The sequence below is a fragment of the Saccoglossus kowalevskii genome, chromosome 5 (assembly GCF_978046115.1).
Source record: "Saccoglossus kowalevskii chromosome 5, keSacKowa6.1, whole genome shotgun sequence".
Classification (NCBI taxonomy): domain Eukaryota; kingdom Metazoa; phylum Hemichordata; class Enteropneusta; family Harrimaniidae; genus Saccoglossus; species Saccoglossus kowalevskii.
The window spans coordinates 13,485,650-13,513,170 of NC_140645.1; the positions used below are offsets into that span (position 1 = coordinate 13,485,650).

A 27,521-nucleotide genomic window follows, 5' to 3' on the forward strand; every position below is an offset into this window, starting at 1 on the left:
TCCATCTGAAAGCTGTGTGGTTCCAGTATCATGAAAAGTGTCTATTGTTACTTTTCTGTTATCACTTATTCCCGGTTAAAGGGCAGCGATTCAGTAGTATTTTATTATTTGCAGAAACAAATATTACTGCTAAGTTCAATCATTTGCATTTTTTCTTAACCAAGAAACAATGAACTCTAACTTGGTAGCCGGGAAATATTTGTATTTTGTCAACTGTACCGGGCTATGATAATTCGGCTATTGATAAAGATGGAATAAGTATCACGTGTTGTTCCAAAACATAATTAAATAGACACATATATCGTCTCAAAATGCCAATTTTAAAGGGCGACAGTCGTCGCGATGCGCATGTGTGACACTTGTGTTGATAAATATAGATTTTCCCACAATGAAATGCGCTCTTCTAATGGGTTCCACAAGTATGAGGTTTGACCTGGGCGCAACTTTCACTAATTGCCGCCGACGACTTCTTTGATACTTCCCAATCACCTAAAAAATACGAAACTAAAGCTTGGTAACGTCCCAGTATGTACGTTGATCTGCGCAACAGTCAAAGTCGCCATCTTTGTTTATATGAGACCCATATATCTCTCGCATGCGTGGCGTGACGACTACCGCCCTTTAATATTAGAATAAAAAGACACAATGCCAAGAAAACAAAAGGCTGACATAATTTACAGTGGATAGGAAATGGACGTGAGTGCCCTGAACAGTGTATGTGTGACTTGTATGTGTGAAGTTTTCGAATTTTCGTATTAAACAACGATGGAGACGAGAGAAAGCAAGTTACTCCAATTCAATAATAGTGAAAGAGTTGTATATATGTGAGTTGAGGGTGGTAGGGGACATGGACCAGCTGCTCACAAAGCAAGTCCAAGATATATCTATAGGTATTTCAAAATAGCATGATATTAGGGACGACGTCAAAAGATCGATGTTGGATAAAAAACTTAATTCCTTTATTTTTTTCCAAACCCTCCTACCCGCCACTGAAACTTAATTGATAAATGTTGGTCATGGCGTCAGACTACATTCACCATTAAATACAAATTGATAATCGGACAGTAGTATTGCGTAGCAGTTGGTTGTCGGGTGGGTGTAAAAAGATTTTACAAATGCACCTCATTTGACGCACAGATTTACACTCGAACCAAAGCATTTTCTCGTCTTGGATGTTTTTTTTTCTTTTTCGGATATTTCTGTCCATGATTGGATAGAAAAAACCGAACTACAAATACTACAAATAAAGATTTTTTTTTACTTCATTGACAAATAAAATCGTTTTTGTAGGATGGAAACTTTTTGAGATCAAAACCCCCCACTCCCAAACTAAAGGAAATAAGTTTTTTATCCGACATCGATTTTTTGACGTCGTCCCTTATATACAGCACAGTCAGACCACGATACAGTACGCCCTCTAGTGGCGAGGTGTTCTTTGGATGTTAATATTGCTAAAGGAATAACCTGGTTACAACAATGATATTGTTTTGTTCGACGGTTGTTCGTCAGTATTTTCAGATTAAAAAAACCAGACAGATCTATCTATTTCAGATATATTGCTTCAACTTGACCTATTTGCGTCTACAGAAAACGCGCTTCGTCGCCAGAGGGCGCACCATACTGAATACATTACGTCGGGTACATTAATACTGAATACATCACGTAGAATGCGTACAAGTACAATCAATCAATCGACCAATCTTTATTCAGTACTGGGCCGCGACCCATCGTACAATATTTAAACAATAATGAACGACCCGCCAACCCATAATGGGCGAAAGCTCACATTATGGGTTGTCGGGGAGTTCATTATTGTTATTATTTTGTAGCGTTGTCATTACCAGTGGATTTGCTGCATCTAAAAAGCGGAAAAATTTGGAAAAAAATCTACAGTGAACGGAATAGTTTCAAAGTCACTGGCCCGTGAATCTGAATAATTTAAAATGTCTTTCTGGAAATTGTTTCCACAATCTCATATGAAAAACTAAGGAAGAAACTAGTTTTAATCCATCAAATATAATTGTATTGAACTCATTTACATTGCGAGTGAATGAGTGACTGATGTGTGATGTGGAGTAGCATTACAGTGATCGCCCGACTGGTACCGGGGACTGGTACGCCGTATCGGTGTCCACCGCGGCTTGCACTACACTACGCTAGATCGCCGCCGTGGTCCAGCTGGATCGACTGTGCGTAGGGATGCGTACCCGGGCACATGTACGTAGTTGCATCGTTACCCCATCCCACTAGTGTTTTCTAACGATCAAGGTAGATATTATTGGCAACTGTTCTTTCTGTGTAATAGTTATTTTAAATTTCACGGGAGGGTGGGGATTTAACGAATACTATGAAGCCAAACGTAGCGTAGCGGGCGAACGAACATGACCGGAAGGCCAGTGGGTGTTAGCCATCCTAGAAGGAGAACCAACATTGATTTTAATCTCACTGTATAAATAAACAGATACACACCTGGGAACACGGATACTTTCATTTATTTATACAAACTGTGCCCGGACTGTTACGTTTACCGGGAGTCGACGCCGAGGAAATAAGAGTCACGTCGGTCTTTCGTCGATCTCGTTTCGCAAATTGTGTAGTACAAAAACAGAACAAATTCATCTCTCTGTACTCGTAGACATATATTGCACCCCCATTTCGTTTATCGCATTTGCTCGGATAAATCATTCTCAGTTAACCTCACTTCAACAACACGATAAGGCGAACTAATCAGGAGGCCACCGGGACAGCAGCATCAGTCGCGGAATCTAGAAGCGCCCGTACTAGATGGAACGCTTCGACCGAACGCGCCTTAGCGTACAAAGCAGACGACGATGCCTTCAAAATATTGTCTGATTTCGATATTGAAATCCGCTGTTATTGGTTATGGACCGTTTTATTTGATGTCGATTGTGATATTAAATACTTGTTATCTAACAATATTTCTTCTTTTTCAATAGTTTCTTCTTTATTCATTTTCGAAATCAACATTGTATTCATATCCATGGGACAGGGCCTTGATGCTCAATAATGTAATACATTATCGCGAATAATCTGCTGCAATGACGTCATAAAATTCACTGGTATTAATAATGCTACAATATAATACAACATATACATAGGTAGAGGTGTTTTTACAGAGAAAAAGAAACACAAACTACTAATTACAACACCACAAAAATAGTAAAAAAAATATTGATAAATCAATTCACATGTAAAGAATGAATAAATAACTAAAATATTACATTTAACTTGTCTCATAATTATCTCCTCTTTTGAATGCTTGTAACAAGTATATAACTTAAGGACGAATAATACAAGGTTGGGATGTTGAGAGAAGAGACACTAGTTTTTCAATATTGGGATAAGTACACAGAGAATTTGGCAATAAATCGGCTAAGTAGTTGTAAAGGGGACATTTGAAAACAGAATGAAACTCGTTTTCTACAAACACAACTCCAGAGTTACTACAAAAATTACATATTCTATGTGCAAATGGCAGCTTCAGATGTCTACCCGTTTCAATGTTGAGTTTATTGTCATGAATTTGTTTTTGCGTATCTGTTAACCGACTTAATTAGCTGATTATTAGCGAATTGCTGTGTTATGTCTGTCATCGTGTAGGCCTATTTGAAGTTTTGGACGGAACTTGGCTCAGTGGTTTGGAACTAATTACAAGATACCGTCGCTATTCTGACATCCGTAGTTATTAATGTAGTGAACGATTAATCAAAAGATATGACGTATTCAGTACTTAGTGTGATTGGCTTTATGATTGAAGGTTACGCCCTAGAGTCTTTTTACTGCTTTGTAATTGGTTAGAGTTTTGAAAATGAATAAAGAGAGTTTGAGTTGGTCTTGGCGAATACTCCACGATAGACGCAGTAGGAGAGAGAGAAGGCAGTCCTGGGCAGTCGAGTCCAGTCCAAGAGAGTCCAGGGGCGAGCCTTGAGGCAGTCCAGTCTTGGGCGAGTCTTGGGTCAGCCTTGCGAGAGTCTTGGGGACTTTTCCCCAGGGCGCTGTGTCTTATAGAGTGCTCCAAAAGATCGACTAAGACGAGAGCTGAAACGTATTTCGTTGTGTGTGTCTTATTTGACTGTAAAGTATAAGTGACTTTCCCGACCCCGTACCTCAAGGGGACGAGATAGAGAGACGAGACGAGACGAGATTCCCCCCTGACAAGAGTGGAGAACCCCAGAAAGAAGGTTTTACCCCTGATATTATACTCATAGCAACGAAAACTTGCAAGTATATGTTTTAATCTATGATTCCTTGTTAATACATTTAAATACATTTCAGGTGCAAGTGCTGTTTTTATTTTTCTATAAGTGGCAAGTCTGGACGATTGTGTGACGTCACTGTGCCATTCCTGCTGGCAACAATCATTAATTCTGTGGAAAAATAAATCGAGAAATTTGTCAGTATCCCCAACTTGCTGCTCCATCCAAACGATACCAAAACCATACTTAAATAAAAGATTGTTGATGCGAGAAGCCCAGGTAGTTCTACCAGCTTCATCCAAACGTTTGAGCATTGTGTAACATGCTCTCGGGTATCTATTGTTATCTAATTTTAAAAGTATTAACCAATAGGCGATGTATCGCCTCAAATAAATACAACATAATGGCATTCGTCCACATTCGCCCAGAACTGCTATGTTATTAACACTGCTATTGACCCCTAATAAAAATCTACAAAATTTTACCTGAACACGTTCAATAATTTCACTATATTCGTAGCCCCAGATTTCACTCCCATAACAACAGGTGGGTACAATCATCGCATCAAAAAGTTTGAAAGCAGCAGATACAGAAATACCACCCAACTAATTACTGTCTGAACGAAAGCATGCATATCCACCTACAATGGCCTGTAAACAAAAATATTGTCAATTGCAGAATATTGTTTCCGAAAACCCGCTTGAACTTCAATAATAATAACATTTTCAGTGGCCCAATCATAAAGACGCTTGTTCAAAATACTGGTAAACATTTTGCTTACAATAGGTAAAAGTGAGATGCCCCTGCAATTATTAACATCAAAACGAGAACCCTTTTTATATATAGGTTGGATAATACCCTTGCACCATTCACTCGGGTACACCCCGGAATTCATAATAGCCTTGAGGAGATTACGTAGATAAGGAGATATAAAAGTCAGTGAACGTTTAAAGAATTGTGGAATAAATCCATCTGGGCCCAGTGCTTTGTTTTCTGCTAGCTTATTTACTGCAGACCGTACTTCCTCAATGGAAATTAAGTCATTTTGCAACTAAGGGAGATTAGGATTACATTTATTACAATTTGTATCGTGTTCTTCAACCGTCTTTTAAATACTTAAAGAATAGTCTGGCAGTTGGTTGTTTGAATTCTGTTTTCTTAATAGTTCACTAAAATAGTCAAACCATTTAGATGGTGGGATTTCATTGGGAAGGCCACCAATATATAAGTAAACATATGTAGTGAGGTTAAAACTGCGCATTACACTCATATTGATCCCTTCCTTTTCCTTTTCATTAGCAATGAATGCACATTATTTATTTGTATTATCAAAACATTATTAACTCCTGCACTTATGTTCACGGCTATCACCGAACAATTCGTTGTTTAATAATTATATTATTGACACTCACGATCGGGAACTAGTCCTTCGTTGGGAAAGTCTTTTTAGGCTGGTGAATGATATGCAGGTAAATCGGAACATATTATCATTTTAAAAATTAAAAATAACCTGGAAATTGGAATATCACTGTGTCGATGAAATTTATGACACTTAATATGGATCATAATAATGACCATACAGTGTACGGAGAGGTCGAAACGAATTTAAGGTAAAATTTCGTGACCAGGGAGCCATGGCTTAGTTGGTTGAAGCGCCTGTCTAGTAAACAGGAGATCCTGAGTGCGAATCCTAGTGGTGCCGTTTAATTTAGGTGCTTCACCGAACGATTCGTTGTTTAATAATTATGTTATTGACACTTATGATCTGGTACTAGTCCTGTGTTGGGAAAGTCTCTTTAGGCTGGTGGTTGTTATGCAAGTAAATCGGAACACGCTATCATTTTATAAATAAAAATTACCTGGAAATTGGAATATCACTGTGTCGATGAAACTTATGACACTTAATATGGATCGCAATCATGTCCATACAGTGTACCGAGAGGTCGAAACGAAAGGTTAAAGCTCGTGACCGGGGCGCCATGGCTTAGTTGGTTAAAGCGCCTGTCTAGTAAACTGGAGATCCTGACTTTGAATCTCAGTGGTGCCTTTTTTTATTTATGTGCTTCACCGAACAATTCCTTGTTTGATAATTACATTATTTGTACTCGTCCAGGGTTGGGAAATTCTCTTCAGGCTGGTGGATGATATGCAAGTAAATCGGAACATGCTATCATATTAAAAATAAAAATTACCTGGAAATTGGAATATCACTGTGTCGATGAAACTTATGACACTTAATATGGATCGCAATCATGTCCATACAGTGTACCGAGAGGTCGAAACAAAAGGTCAAAGTTCGTGACCAGGGCGCCATGGCTTAGTTGGTTAAAGCGCCAGTCTAATAAACAGGAGATCCTGTGTTCGAATCTCAGTGGTGCATTTTCTATTTAGGTGCTTCACCGAACAATTCCTTGTTTGATAATTACATTATTGACACTCATGATTGGCACTCGTCCAGGGTTGGGAAATTCTCTTTAGGCTGGTGGTTGTTATGCAAGTAAATCGGAACATGCTATCATTTTATAAATAAAAATAACCTAGAAATTGAAATATCACTGTGTCGATGAAACTTATGACACTTAATATGGATCGTAATCATGTCCATACAGTGTACCAAGAGGTCGAAACCAAAGGTCAAAGTTCGTGACCAGGGCGCCATGTCTTAGTTGGTTAAAGCGCCTGTCTAGTAAACAGGAGATCCTGTGTTCGAATCTCAGTGGTGCTTTTTTTATTTCGGTGCTTCACCGAACAACTCCTTGTTTGATAATTACATTATTGACTCTCATGATTGGTACCCGGCCAGGGTTGGGAAATTCTCTTTAGGCTGGTGGATGTTATGCAAGTAAATCGGAACATGCTATCATATTAAAAATAAAAATAACCTGGAAATTGGAATATCACTGTTTCGATGAAACTTATGACACTTAATATGGATCGCAATCATGTCCATACAGTGTACCGAGAGGTCGAAACAAAAGGTCAAAGTTCGTGACCAGGGCGCCATGCCTTTGTTGGTTAAAGCGCCTGTCCAGTAAACAGGGGATCCTGAGTTCGAATCTCAGAGGTGCCTTTTTTATTTAGGTGCTTCACAGAACAATTCGATGTTTGATAATTACATTATTGACACTCATGATTGGTGCTAGTCCAGGGTTGGGGAAATTCTCTTTAGGCTGGTGTATGTTATGCAAGTAAATCGGAACATGCTATCATATTAAAAACAAAAAAATACCTGGAAATTGGAAAATCACTGTGTCGATGAAACTTATGACACTTAATATGGATCGTAATAATGTCCATACAGTGTACCTAGAGGTCGAAACGAAAGGTCGAATTTCGTGACCAAGGCGCCATGGCTTAGTTGGTTAAATTGTCTGTCTTGTAAACAGGACATCCTGAGTTCGAATCTCAGTGGTGCCTTTTTTATTTAGGTGCTTCACCGAACAATTCCTTGTTTGATAATTACATTATTGACACTCATGATTGATACTCGTCCAGGGTTGGGAAATTCTCTTTAGGCTGGTGGATGATATGCAAGTAAATCGGAACATGCTATCATTATAAAAATAAAAATTACCTGGAAATTTGAGTATCACTGTGTCGTCGAAACTTATGACACTTAATATTGATCGTAATAATGTCCACACAGTGTACTGAGAGGTCGAACCGAAAGGTGGAAGTTCGACATCAGGGCGCCATGGCTTAGTTGGTTAAAGCGCCATTCAAGTAATCAGGAGATCCTGAGTTCGAATTTCAGTGGTGCCTTTTTTATTTAGGTGCTTCACCGAACAATTCCTTCTTTGATAATTACATTATTGACTCTCATGATTGGTACCCGACCAGGGTTGGGAAATTCTCTTTAGGCTGGTGGATGTTATGCAAGTAAATCGGAACATGCTATCATATTAAAAATAAAAATAACCTGGAAATTGGAATATCACTGTTTCGATGAAACTTATGACACTTAATATGGATCGCAATCATGTCCATACAGTGTACCGAGAGGTCGAAACAAAAGGTCAAAGTTTGTGACCAGGGCGCCATGCCTTTGTTGGTTAAAGCGCCTGTCTAGTAAACAGGGGATCCTGAGTTCGAATCTCAGAGGTGCCTTTTTTATTTAGGTGCTTCACAGAACAATTCGATGTTTGATAATTACATTATTGACACTCATGATTGGTGCTAGTCCAGGGTTGGGGAAATTCTCTTTAGGCTGGTGTATGTTATGCAAGTAAATCGGAACATGCTATCATATTAAAAACAAAAAAATACCTGGAAATTGGAAAATCACTGTGTCGATGAAACTTATGACACTTAATATGGATCGTAATAATGTCCATACAGTGTACCTAGAGGTCGAAACGAAAGGTCGAATTTCGTGACCAAGGCGCCATGGCTTAGTTGGTTAAATTGTCTGTCTTGTAAACAGGACATCCTGAGTTCGAATCTCAGTGGTGCCTTTTTTATTTAGGTGCTTCACCGAACAATTCCTTGTTTGATAATTACATTATTGACACTCATGATTGATACTCGTCCAGGGTTGGGAAATTCTCTTTAGGCTGGTGGATGATATGCAAGTAAATCGGAACATGCTATCATTATAAAAATAAAAATTACCTGGAAATTTGAGTATCACTGTGTCGTCGAAACTTATGACACTTAATATTGATCGTAATAATGTCCACACAGTGTACTGAGAGGTCGAACCGAAAGGTGGAAGTTCGACATCAGGGCGCCATGGCTTAGTTGGTTAAAGCGCCATTCAAGTAATCAGGAGATCCTGAGTTCGAATTTCAGTGGTGCCTTTTTTATTTAGGTGCTTCACCGAACAATTCCTTCTTTGATAATTACATTATTGACACTCATGATTGGCCCTCGTCCAGGGTTGGGAAATTCTCTTTAGGCTGGTGGATGATATGCAAGTAAATCGGAACATGCTATCATTTTAAAAATAAAAATTACCTGGAAATTTGAATATCACTGTGTCGATGAAACTAACGACACTCATTATGGATCGTAATAATGTCCATACATTGTACCGAGAGTTCGAAACGATAGGTCAAAGTTCGTGACCAGGGCGCCATGCCTTAGTTGGTTAAAGCGCCTGTCTAGTAAACAGGAGATCCTGAGTTCGAATCTCAGTGGTGCCTTTTTATTTAGGTGCTTCACCGAACAATTCCTTGTTTGATAATTACATTATTTGTACTCGTCCAGGGTTGGGAAATTCTCTTCAGGATGGTGGATGATATGCAAGTAAATCGGAACATGCTATCTTTATAAAAATAAAAATTACCTGGAAATTTGAATATCACTGTGTCGATGAAACGTATGACACTTAATATGGATCGTAATAATGTCCACACAGTGTACCGAGAGGTAGAAACGAAAGGTCAAAATTCGTGACCAGGGCGCCATGGCTTAGTTGGTGAAAGCGCCTGTCTAGTAAACAGGAGATCCTGAGTTCGAATCTCAGTGGTGCCTTTTTTATTTAGATGCTTCACTGAACAATTCCTTGTTTGATAATTAAATTATTGACACTCATGATTGGTACTCGTCCAGGGTTGGGAAATTCTCTTGATGCTGGTGGATGATATGCAAGTAAATCGGAACATGCTATCATTTTAAAAATAAAAATTACCTGGAAATTTGAATATCACTGTGTCGATGAAACTAACGACACTCATTATGGATCGTAATAATGTCCATACATTGTACCGAGAGTTCGAAACGATAGGTCAAAGTTCGTGACCAGGGCGCCATGCCTTAGTTGGTTAAAGCGCCTGTCTAGTAAACAGGAGATCCTGAGTTTCGAATCTCAGTGGTGCCTTTTTTATTTAGGTGCTTCACCGAACAATTCCTCGTTTGATAATTACATTATTTGTACTCGTCCAGAGTTGGGAAATTCTCTTCAGACTGGTGGATGATATGCAAGTAAATCGGAACATGCTATCATTTAAAAATGAAAATTACCTGGAAATTGGAATATCACTGTGTCGATGAAACTTATGACACGTAATATGGATCGTAATAATGTCCATACAGTGCACCGAGAGGTCGAAACGAAAGGTCAAAGTTCGTGACCAGGACGCCATGGCTTAGTTGGTTAAAGCGCCTGTCTAGTAAACAGGAGATCCTGAGGTCGAATCTCAGTGGTGCCTTTTTTATTTAGGTGCTTCACTGAACAATTCCTTGTTTGATAATTACATTATTGACACTCATGATTGGTACTCGCCCAGGGTTGGGAAATTCTCCTTAGGCTGGTGGATGATATGCAAGTAAATCGGAACATGCTATCATTTTAAAAATAAAAATAACCTGGAAATTGAAATATCACTGTGTCGATGAAACTTATGACACTTATTATGGATCGTAATAATGTCCACACAGTGTACCGAGAGGTCGAAACGAAAGGTCAAAGTTCGTGACCAGGGCGCCATGGCTTAGTTGATTTAAGCGCCTGTCTAGTTCGAATCTCAGTGGTGCCTTTTTTATTTAGGTGCTTCACCGAACAATTTCTTGTTTGATAATTACATTATTTGTACTCGTCCAGGGTTGGGAAATTCTCTTCAGGCTGGTGGATGATATGCAAGTAAATCGGAACATGCTATCATTATAAAAATAAAAATTACCTGGAAATTTGAATATCACTGTGTCGATGAAACTAACGACACTCATTATGGATCGTAATAATGTCCATACATTGTACCGAGAGTTCGAAACGATAGGTCAAAGTTCGTGACCAGGGCGCCATGCCTTAGTTGGTTAAAGCGCCTGTCTAGTAAACAGGAGATCCTGAGTTCGAATCTCAGTGGTGCCTTTTTTATTTAGATGCTTCACTGAACAATTCCTTGTTTGATAATTAAATTATTGACACTCATGATTGGTACTCGTCCAGGGTTGGGAAATTCTCTTGATGCTGGTGGATGATATGCAAGTAAATCGGAACATGCTATCATTTTAAAAATAAAAATTACCTGGAAATTTGAATATCACTGTGTCGATGAAACTAACGACACTCATTATGGATCGTAATAATGTCCATACATTGTACCGAGAGTTCGAAACGATAGGTCAAAGTTCGTGACCAGGGCGCCATGCCTTAGTTGGTTAAAGCGCCTGTCTAGTAAACAGGAGATCCTGAGTTTCGAATCTCAGTGGTGCCTTTTTTATTTAGGTGCTTCACCGAACAATTCCTCGTTTGATAATTACATTATTTGTACTCGTCCAGAGTTGGGAAATTCTCTTCAGACTGGTGGATGATATGCAAGTAAATCGGAACATGCTATCATTTAAAAATGAAAATTACCTGGAAATTGGAATATCACTGTGTCGATGAAACTTATGACACGTAATATGGATCGTAATAATGTCCATACAGTGCACCGAGAGGTCGAAACGAAAGGTCAAAGTTCGTGACCAGGACGCCATGGCTTAGTTGGTTAAAGCGCCTGTCTAGTAAACAGGAGATCCTGAGTTCGAATTTCAGTGGTGCCTTTTTTATTTAGGTGCTTCACCGAACAATTCCTTCTTTGATAATTACATTATTGACACTCATGATTGGCCCTCGTCCAGGGTTGGGAAATTCTCTTTAGGCTGGTGGATGATATGCAAGTAAATCGGAACATGCTATCATTTTAAAAATAAAAATTACCTGGAAATTTGAATATCACTGTGTCGATGAAACTAACGACACTCATTATGGATCGTAATAATGTCCATACATTGTACCGAGAGTTCGAAACGATAGGTCAAAGTTCGTGACCAGGGCGCCATGCCTTAGTTGGTTAAAGCGCCTGTCTAGTAAACAGGAGATCCTGAGTTCGAATCTCAGTGGTGCCTTTTTATTTAGGTGCTTCACCGAACAATTCCTTGTTTGATAATTACATTATTTGTACTCGTCCAGGGTTGGGAAATTCTCTTCAGGATGGTGAATGATATGCAAGTAAATCGGAACATGCTATCTTTATAAAAATAAAAATTACCTGGAAATTTGAATATCACTGTGTCGATGAAACGTATGACACTTAATATGGATCGTAATAATGTCCACACAGTGTACCGAGAGGTAGAAACGAAAGGTCAAAATTCGTGACCAGGGCGCCATGGCTTAGTTGGTGAAAGCGCCTGTCTAGTAAACAGGAGATCCTGAGTTCGAATCTCAGTGGTGCCTTTTTTATTTAGATGCTTCACTGAACAATTCCTTGTTTGATAATTAAATTATTGACACTCATGATTGGTACTCGTCCAGGGTTGGGAAATTCTCTTTAGGCTGGTGGATGATATGCAAGTAAATCGGAACATGCTATCATTATAAAAATAAAAATTACCTGGAAATTTGAGTATCACTGTGTCGTCGAAACTTATGACACTTAATATTGATCGTAATAATGTCCACACAGTGTACTGAGAGGTCGAACCGAAAGGTGGAAGTTCGACATCAGGGCGCCATGGCTTAGTTGGTTAAAGCGCCATTCAAGTAATCAGGAGATCCTGAGTTCGAATTTCAGTGGTGCCTTTTTTATTTAGGTGCTTCACCGAACAATTCCTTCTTTGATAATTACATTATTGACACTCATGATTGGCCCTCGTCCAGGGTTGGGAAATTCTCTTTAGGCTGGTGGATGATATGCAAGTAAATCGGAACATGCTATCATTTTAAAAATAAAAATTACCTGGAAATTTGAATATCACTGTGTCGATGAAACTAACGACACTCATTATGGATCGTAATAATGTCCATACATTGTACCGAGAGTTCGAAACGATAGGTCAAAGTTCGTGACCAGGGCGCCATGCCTTAGTTGGTTAAAGCGCCTGTCTAGTAAACAGGAGATCCTGAGTTCGAATCTCAGTGGTGCCTTTTTATTTAGGTGCTTCACCGAACAATTCCTTGTTTGATAATTACATTATTTGTACTCGTCCAGGGTTGGGAAATTCTCTTCAGGATGGTGGATGATATGCAAGTAAATCGGAACATGCTATCTTTATAAAAATAAAAATTACCTGGAAATTTGAATATCACTGTGTCGATGAAACGTATGACACTTAATATGGATCGTAATAATGTCCACACAGTGTACCGAGAGGTAGAAACGAAAGGTCAAAATTCGTGACCAGGGCGCCATGGCTTAGTTGGTGAAAGCGCCTGTCTAGTAAACAGGAGATCCTGAGTTCGAATCTCAGTGGTGCCTTTTTTATTTAGATGCTTCACTGAACAATTCCTTGTTTGATAATTAAATTATTGACACTCATGATTGGTACTCGTCCAGGGTTGGGAAATTCTCTTGATGCTGGTGGATGATATGCAAGTAAATCGGAACATGCTATCATTTTAAAAATAAAAATTACCTGGAAATTTGAATATCACTGTGTCGATGAAACTAACGACACTCATTATGGATCGTAATAATGTCCATACATTGTACCGAGAGTTCGAAACGATAGGTCAAAGTTCGTGACCAGGGCGCCATGCCTTAGTTGGTTAAAGCGCCTGTCTAGTAAACAGAAGATCCTGAGTTTCGAATCTCAGTGGTGCCTTTTTTATTTAGGTGCTTCACCGAACAATTCCTCGTTTGATAATTACATTATTTGTACTCGTCCAGAGTTGGGAAATTCTCTTCAGACTGGTGGATGATATGCAAGTAAATCGGAACATGCTATCATTTAAAAATGAAAATTACCTGGAAATTGGAATATCACTGTGTCGATGAAACTTATGACACGTAATGTGGATCGTAATAATGTCCATACAGTGCACCGAGAGGTCGAAACGAAAGGTCAAAGTTCGTGACCAGGACGCCATGGCTTAGTTGGTTAAAGCGCCTGTCTAGTAAACAGGAGATCCTGAGTTCGAATTTCAGTGGTGCCTTTTTTATTTAGGTGCTTCACCGAACAATTCCTTCTTTGATAATTACATTATTGACACTCATGATTGGCCCTCGTCCAGGGTTGGGAAATTCTCTTTAGGCTGGTGGATGATATGCAAGTAAATCGGAACATGCTATCATTTTAAAAATAAAAATTACCTGGAAATTTGAATATCACTGTGTCGATGAAACTAACGACACTCATTATGGATCGTAATAATGTCTATACATTGTACCGAGAGTTCGAAACGATAGGTCAAAGTTCGTGACCAGGGCGCCATGCCTTAGTTGGTTAAAGCGCCTGTCTAGTAAACAGGAGATCCTGAGTTCGAATCTCAGTGGTGCCTTTTTATTTAGGTGCTTCACCGAACAATTCCTTGTTTGATAATTACATTATTTGTACTCGTCCAGGGTTGGGAAATTCTCTTCAGGATGGTGGATGATATGCAAGTAAATCGGAACATGCTATCTTTATAAAAATAAAAATTACCTGGAAATTTGAATATCACTGTGTCGATGAAACGTATGACACTTAATATGGATCGTAATAATGTCCACACAGTGTACCGAGAGGTAGAAACGAAAGGTCAAAATTCGTGACCAGGGCGCCATGGCTTAGTTGGTGAAAGCGCCTGTCTAGTAAACAGGAGATCCTGAGTTCGAATCTCAGTGGTGCCTTTTTTATTTAGATGCTTCACTGAACAATTCCTTGTTTGATAATTAAATTATTGACACTCATGATTGGTACTCGTCCAGGGTTGGGAAATTCACTTTAGGCTGGTGGATGATATGCAAGTAAATCGGAACATGCTATCATTATAAAAATAAAAATTACCTGGAAATTTGAGTATCACTGTGTCGTCGAAACTTATGACACTTAATATTGATCGTAATAATGTCCACACAGTGTACTGAGAGGTCGAACCGAAAGGTGGAAGTTCGACATCAGGGCGCCATGGCTTAGTTGGTTAAAGCGCCATTCAAGTAATCAGGAGATCCTGAGTTCGAATTTCAGTGGTGCCTTTTTTATTTAGGTGCTTCACCGAACAATTCCTTCTTTGATAATTACATTATTGACACTCATGATTGGCCCTCGTCCAGGGTTGGGAAATTCTCTTTAGGCTGGTGGATGATATGCAAGTAAATCGGAACATGCTATCATTTTAAAAATAAAAATTACCTGGAAATTTGAATATCACTGTGTCGATGAAACTAACGACACTCATTATGGATCGTAATAATGTCCATACATTGTACCGAGAGTTCGAAACGATAGGTCAAAGTTCGTGACCAGGGCGCCATGCCTTAGTTGGTTAAAGCGCCTGTCTAGTAAACAGGAGATCCTGAGTTCGAATCTCAGTGGTGCCTTTTTATTTAGGTGCTTCACCGAACAATTCCTTGTTTGATAATTACATTATTTGTACTCGTCCAGGGTTGGGAAATTCTCTTCAGGATGGTGGATGATATGCAAGTAAATCGGAACATGCTATCTTTATAAAAATAAAAATTACCTGGAAATTTGAATATCACTGTGTCGATGAAACGTATGACACTTAATATGGATCGTAATAATGTCCACACAGTGTACCGAGAGGTAGAAACGAAAGGTCAAAATTCGTGACCAGGGCGCCATGGCTTAGTTGGTGAAAGCGCCTGTCTAGTAAACAGGAGATCCTGAGTTCGAATCTCAGTGGTGCCTTTTTTATTTAGATGCTTCACTGAACAATTCCTTGTTTGATAATTAAATTATTGACACTCATGATTGGTACTCGTCCAGGGTTGGGAAATTCTCTTGATGCTGGTGGATGATATGCAAGTAAATCGGAACATGCTATCATTTTAAAAATAAAAATTACCTGGAAATTTGAATATCACTGTGTCGATGAAACTAACGACACTCATTATGGATCGTAATAATGTCCATACATTGTACCGAGAGTTCGAAACGATAGGTCAAAGTTCGTGACCAGGGCGCCATGCCTTAGTTGGTTAAAGCGCCTGTCTAGTAAACAGGAGATCCTGAGTTTCGAATCTCAGTGGTGCCTTTTTTATTTAGGTGCTTCACCGAACAATTCCTCGTTTGATAATTACATTATTTGTACTCGTCCAGAGTTGGGAAATTCTCTTCAGACTGGTGGATGATATGCAAGTAAATCGGAACATGCTATCATTTAAAAATGAAAATTACCTGGAAATTGGAATATCACTGTGTCGATGAAACTTATGACACGTAATATGGATCGTAATAATGTCCATACAGTGCACCGAGAGGTCGAAACGAAAGGTCAAAGTTCGTGACCAGGACGCCATGGCTTAGTTGGTTAAAGCGCCTGTCTAGTAAACAGGAGATCCTGAGGTCGAATCTCAGTGGTGCCTTTTTTATTTAGGTGCTTCACTGAACAATTCCTTGTTTGATAATTACATTATTGACACTCATGATTGGTACTCGCCCAGGGTTGGGAAATTCTCCTTAGGCTGGTGGATGATATGCAAGTAAATCGGAACATGCTATCATTTTAAAAATAAAAATAACCTGGAAATTGAAATATCACTGTGTCGATGAAACTTATGACACTTATTATGGATCGTAATAATGTCCACACAGTGTACCGAGAGGTCGAAACGAAAGGTCAAAGTTCGTGACCAGGGCGCCATGGCTTAGTTGATTTAAGCGCCTGTCTAGTTCGAATCTCAGTGGTGCCTTTTTTATTTAGGTGCTTCACCGAACAATTTCTTGTTTGATAATTACATTATTTGTACTCGTCCAGGGTTGGGAAATTCTCTTCAGGCTGGTGGATGATATGCAAGTAAATCGGAACATGCTATCATTATAAAAATAAAAATTACCTGGAAATTTGAATATCACTGTGTCGATGAAACTAACGACACTCATTATGGATCGTAATAATGTCCATACATTGTACCGAGAGTTCGAAACGATAGGTCAAAGTTCGTGACCAGGGCGCCATGCCTTAGTTGGTTAAAGCGCCTGTCTAGTAAACAGGAGATCCTGAGTTCGAATCTCAGTGGTGCCTTTTTTATTTAGATGCTTCACTGAACAATTCCTTGTTTGATAATTAAATTATTGACACTCATGATTGGTACTCGTCCAGGGTTGGGAAATTCTCTTGATGCTGGTGGATGATATGCAAGTAAATCGGAACATGCTATCATTTTAAAAATAAAAATTACCTGGAAATTTGAATATCACTGTGTCGATGAAACTAACGACACTCATTATGGATCGTAATAATGTCCATACATTGTACCGAGAGTTCGAAACGATAGGTCAAAGTTCGTGACCAGGGCGCCATGCCTTAGTTGGTTAAAGCGCCTGTCTAGTAAACAGGAGATCCTGAGTTTCGAATCTCAGTGGTGCCTTTTTTATTTAGGTGCTTCACCGAACAATTCCTCGTTTGATAATTACATTATTTGTACTCGTCCAGAGTTGGGAAATTCTCTTCAGACTGGTGGATGATATGCAAGTAAATCGGAACATGCTATCATTTAAAAATGAAAATTACCTGGAAATTGGAATATCACTGTGTCGATGAAACTTATGACACGTAATATGGATCGTAATAATGTCCATACAGTGCACCGAGAGGTCGAAACGAAAGGTCAAAGTTCGTGACCAGGACGCCATGGCTTAGTTGGTTAAAGCGCCTGTCTAGTAAACAGGAGATCCTGAGTTCGAATTTCAGTGGTGCCTTTTTTATTTAGGTGCTTCACCGAACAATTCCTTCTTTGATAATTACATTATTGACACTCATGATTGGCCCTCGTCCAGGGTTGGGAAATTCTCTTTAGGCTGGTGGATGATATGCAAGTAAATCGGAACATGCTATCATTTTAAAAATAAAAATTACCTGGAAATTTGAATATCACTGTGTCGATGAAACTAACGACACTCATTATGGATCGTAATAATGTCCATACATTGTACCGAGAGTTCGAAACGATAGGTCAAAGTTCGTGACCAGGGCGCCATGCCTTAGTTGGTTAAAGCGCCTGTCTAGTAAACAGGAGATCCTGAGTTTCGAATCTCAGTGGTGCCTTTTTTATTTAGGTGCTTCACCGAACAATTCCTCGTTTGATAATTACATTATTTGTACTCGTCCAGAGTTGGGAAATTCTCTTCAGACTGGTGGATGATATGCAAGTAAATCGGAACATGCTATCATTTAAAAATGAAAATTACCTGGAAATTGGAATATCACTGTGTCGATGAAACTTATGACACGTAATATGGATCGTAATAATGTCCATACAGTGCACCGAGAGGTAGAAACGAAAGGCCAAAATTCGTGACCAGGGCGCCATGGCTTAGTTGGTTAAAGCGCCTGTCTAGTAAACAGGAGATCCTGAGTTCGAATCTCAGTGGTGCCTTTTTTATTTAGATGCTTCACTGAACAATTCCTTGTTTGATAATTAAATTATTGACACTCATGATTGGTACTCGTCCAGGGTTGGGAAATTCTCTTGATGCTGGTGGATGATATGCAAGTAAATCGGAACATGCTATCATTTTAAAAATAAAAATTACCTGGAAATTTGAATATCACTGTGTCGATGAAACTAACGACACTCATTATGGATCGTAATAATGTCCATACATTGTACCGAGAGTTCGAAACGATAGGTCAAAGTTCGTGACCAGGGCGCCATGCCTTAGTTGGTTAAAGCGCCTGTCTAGTAAACAGGAGATCCTGAGTTTCGAATCTCAGTGGTGCCTTTTTTATTTAGGTGCTTCACCGAACAATTCCTCGTTTGATAATTACATTATTTGTACTCGTCCAGAGTTGGGAAATTCTCTTCAGACTGGTGGATGATATGCAAGTAAATCGGAACATGCTATCATTTAAAAATGAAAATTACCTGGAAATTGGAATATCACTGTGTCGATGAAACTTATGACACGTAATATGGATCGTAATAATGTCCATACAGTGCACCGAGAGGTCGAAACGAAAGGTCAAAGTTCGTGACCAGGACGCCATGGCTTAGTTGGTTAAAGCGCCTGTCTAGTAAACAGGAGATCCTGAGGTCGAATCTCAGTGGTGCCTTTTTTATTTAGGTGCTTCACTGAACAATTCCTTGTTTGATAATTACATTATTGACACTCATGATTGGTACTCGCCCAGGGTTGGGAAATTCTCCTTAGGCTGGTGGATGATATGCAAGTAAATCGGAACATGCTATCATTTTAAAAATAAAAATAACCTGGAAATTGAAATATCACTGTGTCGATGAAACTTATGACACTTATTATGGATCGTAATAATGTCCACACAGTGTACCGAGAGGTCGAAACGAAAGGTCAAAGTTCGTGACCAGGGCGCCATGGCTTAGTTGATTTAAGCGCCTGTCTAGTTCGAATCTCAGTGGTGCCTTTTTTATTTAGGTGCTTCACCGAACAATTTCTTGTTTGATAATTACATTATTTGTACTCGTCCAGGGTTGGGAAATTCTCTTCAGGCTGGTGGATGATATGCAAGTAAATCGGAACATGCTATCATTATAAAAATAAAAATTACCTGGAAATTTGAATATCACTGTGTCGATGAAACTAACGACACTCATTATGGATCGTAATAATGTCCATACATTGTACCGAGAGTTCGAAACGATAGGTCAAAGTTCGTGACCAGGGCGCCATGCCTTAGTTGGTTAAAGCGCCTGTCTAGTAAACAGGAGATCCTGAGTTCGAATCTCAGTGGTGCCTTTTTTATTTAGATGCTTCACTGAACAATTCCTTGTTTGATAATTAAATTATTGACACTCATGATTGGTACTCGTCCAGGGTTGGGAAATTCTCTTGATGCTGGTGGATGATATGCAAGTAAATCGGAACATGCTATCATTTTAAAAATAAAAATTACCTGGAAATTTGAATATCACTGTGTCGATGAAACTAACGACACTCATTATGGATCGTAATAATGTCCATACATTGTACCGAGAGTTCGAAACGATAGGTCAAAGTTCGTGACCAGGGCGCCATGCCTTAGTTGGTTAAAGCGCCTGTCTAGTAAACAGGAGATCCTGAGTTTCGAATCTCAGTGGTGCCTTTTTTATTTAGGTGCTTCACCGAACAATTCCTCGTTTGATAATTACATTATTTGTACTCGTCCAGAGTTGGGAAATTCTCTTCAGACTGGTGGATGATATGCAAGTAAATCGGAACATGCTATCATTTAAAAATGAAAATTACCTGGAAATTGGAATATCACTGTGTCGATGAAACTTATGACACGTAATATGGATCGTAATAATGTCCATACAGTGCACCGAGAGGTCGAAACGAAAGGTCAAAGTTCGTGACCAGGACGCCATGGCTTAGTTGGTTAAAGCGCCTGTCTAGTAAACAGGAGATCCTGAGTTCGAATTTCAGTGGTGCCTTTTTTATTTAGGTGCTTCACCGAACAATTCCTTCTTTGATAATTACATTATTGACACTCATGATTGGCCCTCGTCCAGGGTTGGGAAATTCTCTTTAGGCTGGTGGATGATATGCAAGTAAATCGGAACATGCTATCATTTTAAAAATAAAAATTACCTGGAAATTTGAATATCACTGTGTCGATGAAACTAACGACACTCATTATGGATCGTAATAATGTCCATACATTGTACCGAGAGTTCGAAACGATAGGTCAAAGTTCGTGACCAGGGCGCCATGCCTTAGTTGGTTAAAGCGCCTGTCTAGTAAACAGGAGATCCTGAGTTCGAATCTCAGTGGTGCCTTTTTATTTAGGTGCTTCACCGAACAATTCCTTGTTTGATAATTACATTATTTGTACTCGTCCAGGGTTGGGAAATTCTCTTCAGGATGGTGGATGATATGCAAGTAAATCGGAACATGCTATCTTTATAAAAATAAAAATTACCTGGAAATTTGAATATCACTGTGTCGATGAAACGTATGACACTTAATATGGATCGTAATAATGTCCACACAGTGTACCGAGAGGTAGAAACGAAAGGTCAAAATTCGTGACCAGGGCGCCATGGCTTAGTTGGTGAAAGCGCCTGTCTAGTAAACAGGAGATCCTGAGTTCGAATCTCAGTGGTGCCTTTTTTATTTAGATGCTTCACTGAACAATTCCTTGTTTGATAATTAAATTATTGACACTCATGATTGGTACTCGTCCAGGGTTGGGAAATTCTCTTGATGCTGGTGGATGATATGCAAGTAAATCGGAACATGCTATCATTTTAAAAATAAAAATTACCTGGAAATTTGAATATCACTGTGTCGATGAAACTAACGACACTCATTATGGATCGTAATAATGTCCATACATTGTACCGAGAGTTCGAAACGATAGGTCAAAGTTCGTGACCAGGGCGCCATGCCTTAGTTGGTTAAAGCGCCTGTCTAGTAAACAGGAGATCCTGAGTTTCGAATCTCAGTGGTGCCTTTTTTATTTAGGTGCTTCACCGAACAATTCCTCGTTTGATAATTACATTATTTGTACTCGTCCAGAGTTGGGAAATTCTCTTCAGACTGGTGGATGATATGCAAGTAAATCGGAACATGCTATCATTTAAAAATGAAAATTACCTGGAAATTGGAATATCACTGTGTCGATGAAACTTATGACACGTAATATGGATCGTAATAATGTCCATACAGTGCACCGAGAGGTCGAAACGAAAGGTCAAAGTTCGTGACCAGGACGCCATGGCTTAGTTGGTTAAAGCGCCTGTCTAGTAAACAGGAGATCCTGAGGTCGAATCTCAGTGGTGCCTTTTTTATTTAGGTGCTTCACTGAACAATTCCTTGTTTGATAATTACATTATTGACACTCATGATTGGTACTCGCCCAGGGTTGGGAAATTCTCCTTAGGCTGGTGGATGATATGCAAGTAAATCGGAACATGCTATCATTTTAAAAATAAAAATAACCTGGAAATTGAAATATCACTGTGTCGATGAAACTTATGACACTTATTATGGATCGTAATAATGTCCACACAGTGTACCGAGAGGTCGAAACGAAAGGTCAAAGTTCGTGACCAGGGCGCCATGGCTTAGTTGATTTAAGCGCCTGTCTAGTTCGAATCTCAGTGGTGCCTTTTTTATTTAGGTGCTTCACCGAACAATTTCTTGTTTGATAATTACATTATTTGTACTCGTCCAGGGTTGGGAAATTCTCTTCAGGCTGGTGGATGATATGCAAGTAAATCGGAACATGCTATCATTATAAAAATAAAAATTACCTGGAAATTTGAATATCACTGTGTCGATGAAACTAACGACACTCATTATGGATCGTAATAATGTCCATACATTGTACCGAGAGTTCGAAACGATAGGTCAAAGTTCGTGACCAGGGCGCCATGCCTTAGTTGGTTAAAGCGCCTGTCTAGTAAACAGGAGATCCTGAGTTCGAATCTCAGTGGTGCCTTTTTTATTTAGATGCTTCACTGAACAATTCCTTGTTTGATAATTAAATTATTGACACTCATGATTGGTACTCGTCCAGGGTTGGGAAATTCTCTTGATGCTGGTGGATGATATGCAAGTAAATCGGAACATGCTATCATTTTAAAAATAAAAATTACCTGGAAATTTGAATATCACTGTGTCGATGAAACTAACGACACTCATTATGGATCGTAATAATGTCCATACATTGTACCGAGAGTTCGAAACGATAGGTCAAAGTTCGTGACCAGGGCGCCATGCCTTAGTTGGTTAAAGCGCCTGTCTAGTAAACAGGAGATCCTGAGTTTCGAATCTCAGTGGTGCCTTTTTTATTTAGGTGCTTCACCGAACAATTCCTCGTTTGATAATTACATTATTTGTACTCGTCCAGAGTTGGGAAATTCTCTTCAGACTGGTGGATGATATGCAAGTAAATCGGAACATGCTATCATTTAAAAATGAAAATTACCTGGAAATTGGAATATCACTGTGTCGATGAAACTTATGACACGTAATATGGATCGTAATAATGTCCATACAGTGCACCGAGAGGTCGAAACGAAAGGTCAAAGTTCGTGACCAGGACGCCATGGCTTAGTTGGTTAAAGCGCCTGTCTAGTAAACAGGAGATCCTGAGGTCGAATCTCAGTGGTGCCTTTTTTATTTAGGTGCTTCACTGAACAATTCCTTGTTTGATAATTACATTATTGACACTCATGATTGGTACTCGCCCAGGGTTGGGAAATTCTCCTTAGGCTGGTGGATGATATGCAAGTAAATCGGAACATGCTATCATTTTAAAAATAAAAATAACCTGGAAATTGAAATATCACTGTGTCGATGAAACTTATGACACTTATTATGGATCGTAATAATGTCCACACAGTGTACCGAGAGGTCGAAACGAAAGGTCAAAGTTCGTGACCAGGGCGCCATGGCTTAGTTGATTTAAGCGCCTGTCTAGTTCGAATCTCAGTGGTGCCTTTTTTATTTAGGTGCTTCACCGAACAATTTCTTGTTTGATAATTACATTATTTGTACTCGTCCAGGGTTGGGAAATTCTCTTCAGGCTGGTGGATGATATGCAAGTAAATCGGAACATGCTATCATTATAAAAATAAAAATTACCTGGAAATTTGAATATCACTGTGTCGATGAAACTAACGACACTCATTATGGATCGTAATAATGTCCATACATTGTACCGAGAGTTCGAAACGATAGGTCAAAGTTCGTGACCAGGGCGCCATGCCTTAGTTGGTTAAAGCGCCTGTCTAGTAAACAGGAGATCCTGAGTTCGAATCTCAGTGGTGCCTTTTTATTTAGGTGCTTCACCGAACAATTCCTTGTTTGATAATTACATTATTTGTACTCGTCCAGGGTTGGGAAATTCTCTTCAGGATGGTGGATGATATGGAAGTAAATCGGAACATGCTATCTTTATAAAAATAAAAATTACCTGGAAATTTGAATATCACTGTGTCGATGAAACGTATGACACTTAATATGGATCGTAATAATGTCCACACAGTGTACCGAGAGGTAGAAACGAAAGGTCAAAATTCGTGACCAGGGCGCCATGGCTTAGTTGGTGAAAGCGCCTGTCTAGTAAACAGGAGATCCTGAGTTCGAATCTCAGTGGTGCCTTTTTTATTTAGATGCTTCACTGAACAATTCCTTGTTTGATAATTAAATTATTGACACTCATGATTGGTACTCGTCCAGGGTTGGGAAATTCTCTTGATGCTGGTGGATGATATGCAAGTAAATCGGAACATGCTATCATTTTAAAAATAAAAATTACCTGGAAATTTGAATATCACTGTGTCGATGAAACTAACGACACTCATTATGGATCGTAATAATGTCCATACATTGTACCGAGAGTTCGAAACGATAGGTCAAAGTTCGTGACCAGGGCGCCATGCCTTAGTTGGTTAAAGCGCCTGTCTAGTAAACAGGAGATCCTGAGTTTCGAATCTCAGTGGTGCCTTTTTTATTTAGGTGCTTCACCGAACAATTCCTCGTTTGATAATTACATTATTTGTACTCGTCCAGAGTTGGGAAATTCTCTTCAGACTGGTGGATGATATGCAAGTAAATCGGAACATGCTATCATTTAAAAATGAAAATTACCTGGAAATTGGAATATCACTGTGTCGATGAAACTTATGACACGTAATATGGATCGTAATAATGTCCATACAGTGCACCGAGAGGTCGAAACGAAAGGTCAAAGTTCGTGACCAGGACGCCATGGCTTAGTTGGTTAAAGCGCCTGTCTAGTAAACAGGAGATCCTGAGGTCGAATCTCAGTGGTGCCTTTTTTATTTAGGTGCTTCACTGAACAATTCCTTGTTTGATAATTACATTATTGACACTCATGATTGGTACTCGCCCAGGGTTGGGAAATTCTCCTTAGGCTGGTGGATGATATGCAAGTAAATCGGAACATGCTATCATTTTAAAAATAAAAATAACCTGGAAATTGAAATATCACTGTGTCGATGAAACTTATGACACTTATTATGGATCGTAATAATGTCCACACAGTGTACCGAGAGGTCGAAACGAAAGGTCAAAGTTCGTGACCAGGGCGCCATGGCTTAGTTGATTTAAGCGCCTGTCTAGTTCGAATCTCAGTGGTGCCTTTTTTATTTAGGTGCTTCACCGAACAATTTCTTGTTTGATAATTACATTATTTGTACTCGTCCAGGGTTGGGAAATTCTCTTCAGGCTGGTGGATGATATGCAAGTAAATCGGAACATGCTATCATTATAAAAATAAAAATTACCTGGAAATTTGAATATCGCTGTATCGATGAAACGTATGACACTTAATATGGATCGTAATAATGTCCACACAGTGTACCGAGAGGTAGAAACGAAAGGTCCAAATTCGTGACCAGGGCCACGTGGCTTAGTTGGTTAAAGCGCCTGTCTAGTAAACAGGAAATCCTGAGTTCGAATCTCAGTGGTACCTTTTTTATTTAGGTGCTTCACCGAACAATTCCTTGTTTGATAATTACATTATTGACACTCATGATTGGTACTCGTCCAGTGTTAGGAAATTCTCCTCAGGCTGGTGGATGATATGCAAGTAAATCGGAACATGCTATCATTATAAAAATAAAAATTACCTGGAAATTTGAGTATCACTGTGTCGTCGAAACTTATGACACTTAATATTGATCGTAATAATGTCCACACAGTGTACCGAGAGGTCGAAATGAAAGGTGAAAGTTCGAGACCAGGGCGCCATGGCTTAGTTGGTTAAAGCGCCAGTCAAGTAAACAGGAGATCCTGAGTTCGAATTTCAATGGTGCCTTTTTTATTTAGGTGCTTCACCGAACAATTCCTTGTTTGATAATTACATTATTGACACTCATGATTGGTACTCGTCCAGGGTTGGAGAATTCTCTTCAGGCTGGTGCATGATTTGCAAGTAAATCGGAACATTCTATCATTTTAAAAATGAAAATTACCTGGAAATTGGAATATCACTGTGTCGATGAAACTAATGACACTCAATATGGATCGTAATAATGTCCATACAGTGTACCGATAGGTCGAAACGATAGGTCAAAGTTCGTGACCAGGGCGCCATGCCTTAGTTGATTAAAGCGCCTGTCTAGTTCGAATCTCAGTGGTGCCTTTTTTATTTACGTGCTTCACCGAACAATTCCTTGTTTGATAATTACATTATTTGTACTCGTCCTGGGTTGGGAAATTCTCTTCAGGCTGGTGCATGATTTGCAAGTAAATCGGAACATGCTATCATTTTAAAAATGAAAATTACCTGGAAATTGGAATATCACTGTGTCGATGAAACTAATGACACTCAATATGGATCGTAATAATGTCCATACAGTGTACCGAGAGTTCGAAACGATAGGTCAAAGTTCGTGACCAGGGCGGCATGCCTTAGTTGGTTAAAGCGCCTGTCTAGTAAACAGGAGATCCTGAGTTCGACTCTCAGTGGTGCCTTTTTTATTTAGGTGCTTCACTGAACAATTCCTTGTTTGATAATTACATTATTGACACTCATGATTGGTACTCGCCCAGTGTTGGGAAATTCTCCTTAGGCTGGTGGATGATATGCAAGTAAATCGGAACATGCTATCATTATAAAAATAAAAATTACCTGGAAATTTGAGTATCACTGTGTCGTCGAAATTTATGACACTTAATATTGATCGTAATAATGTCCACACAGTGTACCGAGAGGTCGAAACGAAAGGTGAAAGTTCGAGACCAGGGCGCCATGGCTTAGTTGGTTAAAGCGCCAGTCAAGTAAACAGGAGATCCTGAGTTCGAATTTCAATGGTGCCTTTTTTTATTTAGGTGCTTCACCGAACAATTCCTTGTTTGATAATTACATTATTGACACTCATGATTGGTACTCGTCCAGGGTTGGAGAATTCTCTTCAGGCTGGTGCATGATATGCAAGTAAATCGGAACATGCTATCATTTTAAAAATGAAAATTACCTGGAAATTGGAATATCACTGTGTCGATGAAACTAATGACACTCAATATGGATCGTAATAATTTCCATACAGTGTACCGATATGTCGAAACGATAGGTCAAAGTTCGTGACCAGGGCGCCATGCCTTAGTTGATTAAAGCGCCTGTCTAGTTCGAATCTCAGTGGTGCCTTTTTTATTTAGGTGCTTCACCGAACAATTCCTTGTTTGATAATTACATTATTGACACTCATGATTGGTACACGTCCAGGGTTGGGAAATTCTCTTCAGGCTGGTGGATGATATGCAAGTAAATCGGAACATGCTATCATTTTAAAAATAAAAATTACCTGGAAATTTGAATATCACTGTGTCGATGAAACGTATGACACTTAATATGGATCGTAATAATGTCCACACAGTGTACCGAGAGATAGAAACGAAAGGTCAAAATTCGCGACCAGGGCGCCATGGCTTAGTTGGTTAAAGCGCCTGTCTAGTAAACAGGAGATCCTGAGTTCGAATCCCAGTGGTGCCTTTTTT

General features: G+C 39.2%; 20 non-coding genes across 20 annotated transcripts; all 20 read left to right on the forward strand.

Annotated features, from left to right (window-relative positions):
- The first annotated feature begins 9,287 nt into the window (after positions 1 to 9,287).
- On the forward strand, positions 9,288 to 9,361 carry TRNAT-AGU (transfer RNA threonine (anticodon AGU)). Its single transcript has one exon. It is a non-coding gene; the product is annotated as a tRNA-Thr (tRNA).
- A 257-nt stretch (positions 9,362 to 9,618) lies between these two features.
- TRNAT-AGU (transfer RNA threonine (anticodon AGU)) lies at positions 9,619 to 9,692 on the forward strand. Its single transcript has one exon. It is a non-coding gene; the product is annotated as a tRNA-Thr (tRNA).
- Positions 9,693 to 10,954: 1,262 nt separating this feature from the next.
- On the forward strand, positions 10,955 to 11,028 carry TRNAT-AGU (transfer RNA threonine (anticodon AGU)). The gene has a single exon. It is a non-coding gene; the product is annotated as a tRNA-Thr (tRNA).
- A 948-nt stretch (positions 11,029 to 11,976) lies between these two features.
- Positions 11,977 to 12,050, forward strand: TRNAT-AGU (transfer RNA threonine (anticodon AGU)). The gene has a single exon. It is a non-coding gene; the product is annotated as a tRNA-Thr (tRNA).
- Positions 12,051 to 12,307: 257 nt separating this feature from the next.
- On the forward strand, positions 12,308 to 12,381 carry TRNAT-AGU (transfer RNA threonine (anticodon AGU)). The gene has a single exon. It is a non-coding gene; the product is annotated as a tRNA-Thr (tRNA).
- Positions 12,382 to 12,997: 616 nt separating this feature from the next.
- Positions 12,998 to 13,071, forward strand: TRNAT-AGU (transfer RNA threonine (anticodon AGU)). The gene has a single exon. It is a non-coding gene; the product is annotated as a tRNA-Thr (tRNA).
- A 257-nt stretch (positions 13,072 to 13,328) lies between these two features.
- TRNAT-AGU (transfer RNA threonine (anticodon AGU)) lies at positions 13,329 to 13,402 on the forward strand. The gene has a single exon. It is a non-coding gene; the product is annotated as a tRNA-Thr (tRNA).
- Positions 13,403 to 14,350: 948 nt separating this feature from the next.
- On the forward strand, positions 14,351 to 14,424 carry TRNAT-AGU (transfer RNA threonine (anticodon AGU)). Its single transcript has one exon. It is a non-coding gene; the product is annotated as a tRNA-Thr (tRNA).
- Positions 14,425 to 14,681: 257 nt separating this feature from the next.
- Positions 14,682 to 14,755, forward strand: TRNAT-AGU (transfer RNA threonine (anticodon AGU)). Its single transcript has one exon. It is a non-coding gene; the product is annotated as a tRNA-Thr (tRNA).
- Positions 14,756 to 15,371: 616 nt separating this feature from the next.
- Positions 15,372 to 15,445, forward strand: TRNAT-AGU (transfer RNA threonine (anticodon AGU)). The gene has a single exon. It is a non-coding gene; the product is annotated as a tRNA-Thr (tRNA).
- A 257-nt stretch (positions 15,446 to 15,702) lies between these two features.
- TRNAT-AGU (transfer RNA threonine (anticodon AGU)) lies at positions 15,703 to 15,776 on the forward strand. The gene has a single exon. It is a non-coding gene; the product is annotated as a tRNA-Thr (tRNA).
- A 1,262-nt stretch (positions 15,777 to 17,038) lies between these two features.
- Positions 17,039 to 17,112, forward strand: TRNAT-AGU (transfer RNA threonine (anticodon AGU)). The gene has a single exon. It is a non-coding gene; the product is annotated as a tRNA-Thr (tRNA).
- A 1,280-nt stretch (positions 17,113 to 18,392) lies between these two features.
- TRNAT-AGU (transfer RNA threonine (anticodon AGU)) lies at positions 18,393 to 18,466 on the forward strand. Its single transcript has one exon. It is a non-coding gene; the product is annotated as a tRNA-Thr (tRNA).
- A 1,262-nt stretch (positions 18,467 to 19,728) lies between these two features.
- Positions 19,729 to 19,802, forward strand: TRNAT-AGU (transfer RNA threonine (anticodon AGU)). The gene has a single exon. It is a non-coding gene; the product is annotated as a tRNA-Thr (tRNA).
- Positions 19,803 to 20,750: 948 nt separating this feature from the next.
- Positions 20,751 to 20,824, forward strand: TRNAT-AGU (transfer RNA threonine (anticodon AGU)). The gene has a single exon. It is a non-coding gene; the product is annotated as a tRNA-Thr (tRNA).
- A 257-nt stretch (positions 20,825 to 21,081) lies between these two features.
- Positions 21,082 to 21,155, forward strand: TRNAT-AGU (transfer RNA threonine (anticodon AGU)). The gene has a single exon. It is a non-coding gene; the product is annotated as a tRNA-Thr (tRNA).
- A 1,262-nt stretch (positions 21,156 to 22,417) lies between these two features.
- On the forward strand, positions 22,418 to 22,491 carry TRNAT-AGU (transfer RNA threonine (anticodon AGU)). Its single transcript has one exon. It is a non-coding gene; the product is annotated as a tRNA-Thr (tRNA).
- A 1,262-nt stretch (positions 22,492 to 23,753) lies between these two features.
- Positions 23,754 to 23,827, forward strand: TRNAT-AGU (transfer RNA threonine (anticodon AGU)). The gene has a single exon. It is a non-coding gene; the product is annotated as a tRNA-Thr (tRNA).
- A 257-nt stretch (positions 23,828 to 24,084) lies between these two features.
- TRNAT-AGU (transfer RNA threonine (anticodon AGU)) lies at positions 24,085 to 24,158 on the forward strand. The gene has a single exon. It is a non-coding gene; the product is annotated as a tRNA-Thr (tRNA).
- Positions 24,159 to 27,442: 3,284 nt separating this feature from the next.
- TRNAT-AGU (transfer RNA threonine (anticodon AGU)) lies at positions 27,443 to 27,516 on the forward strand. Its single transcript has one exon. It is a non-coding gene; the product is annotated as a tRNA-Thr (tRNA).
- The last annotated feature ends 5 nt before the right edge of the window (positions 27,517 to 27,521 follow it).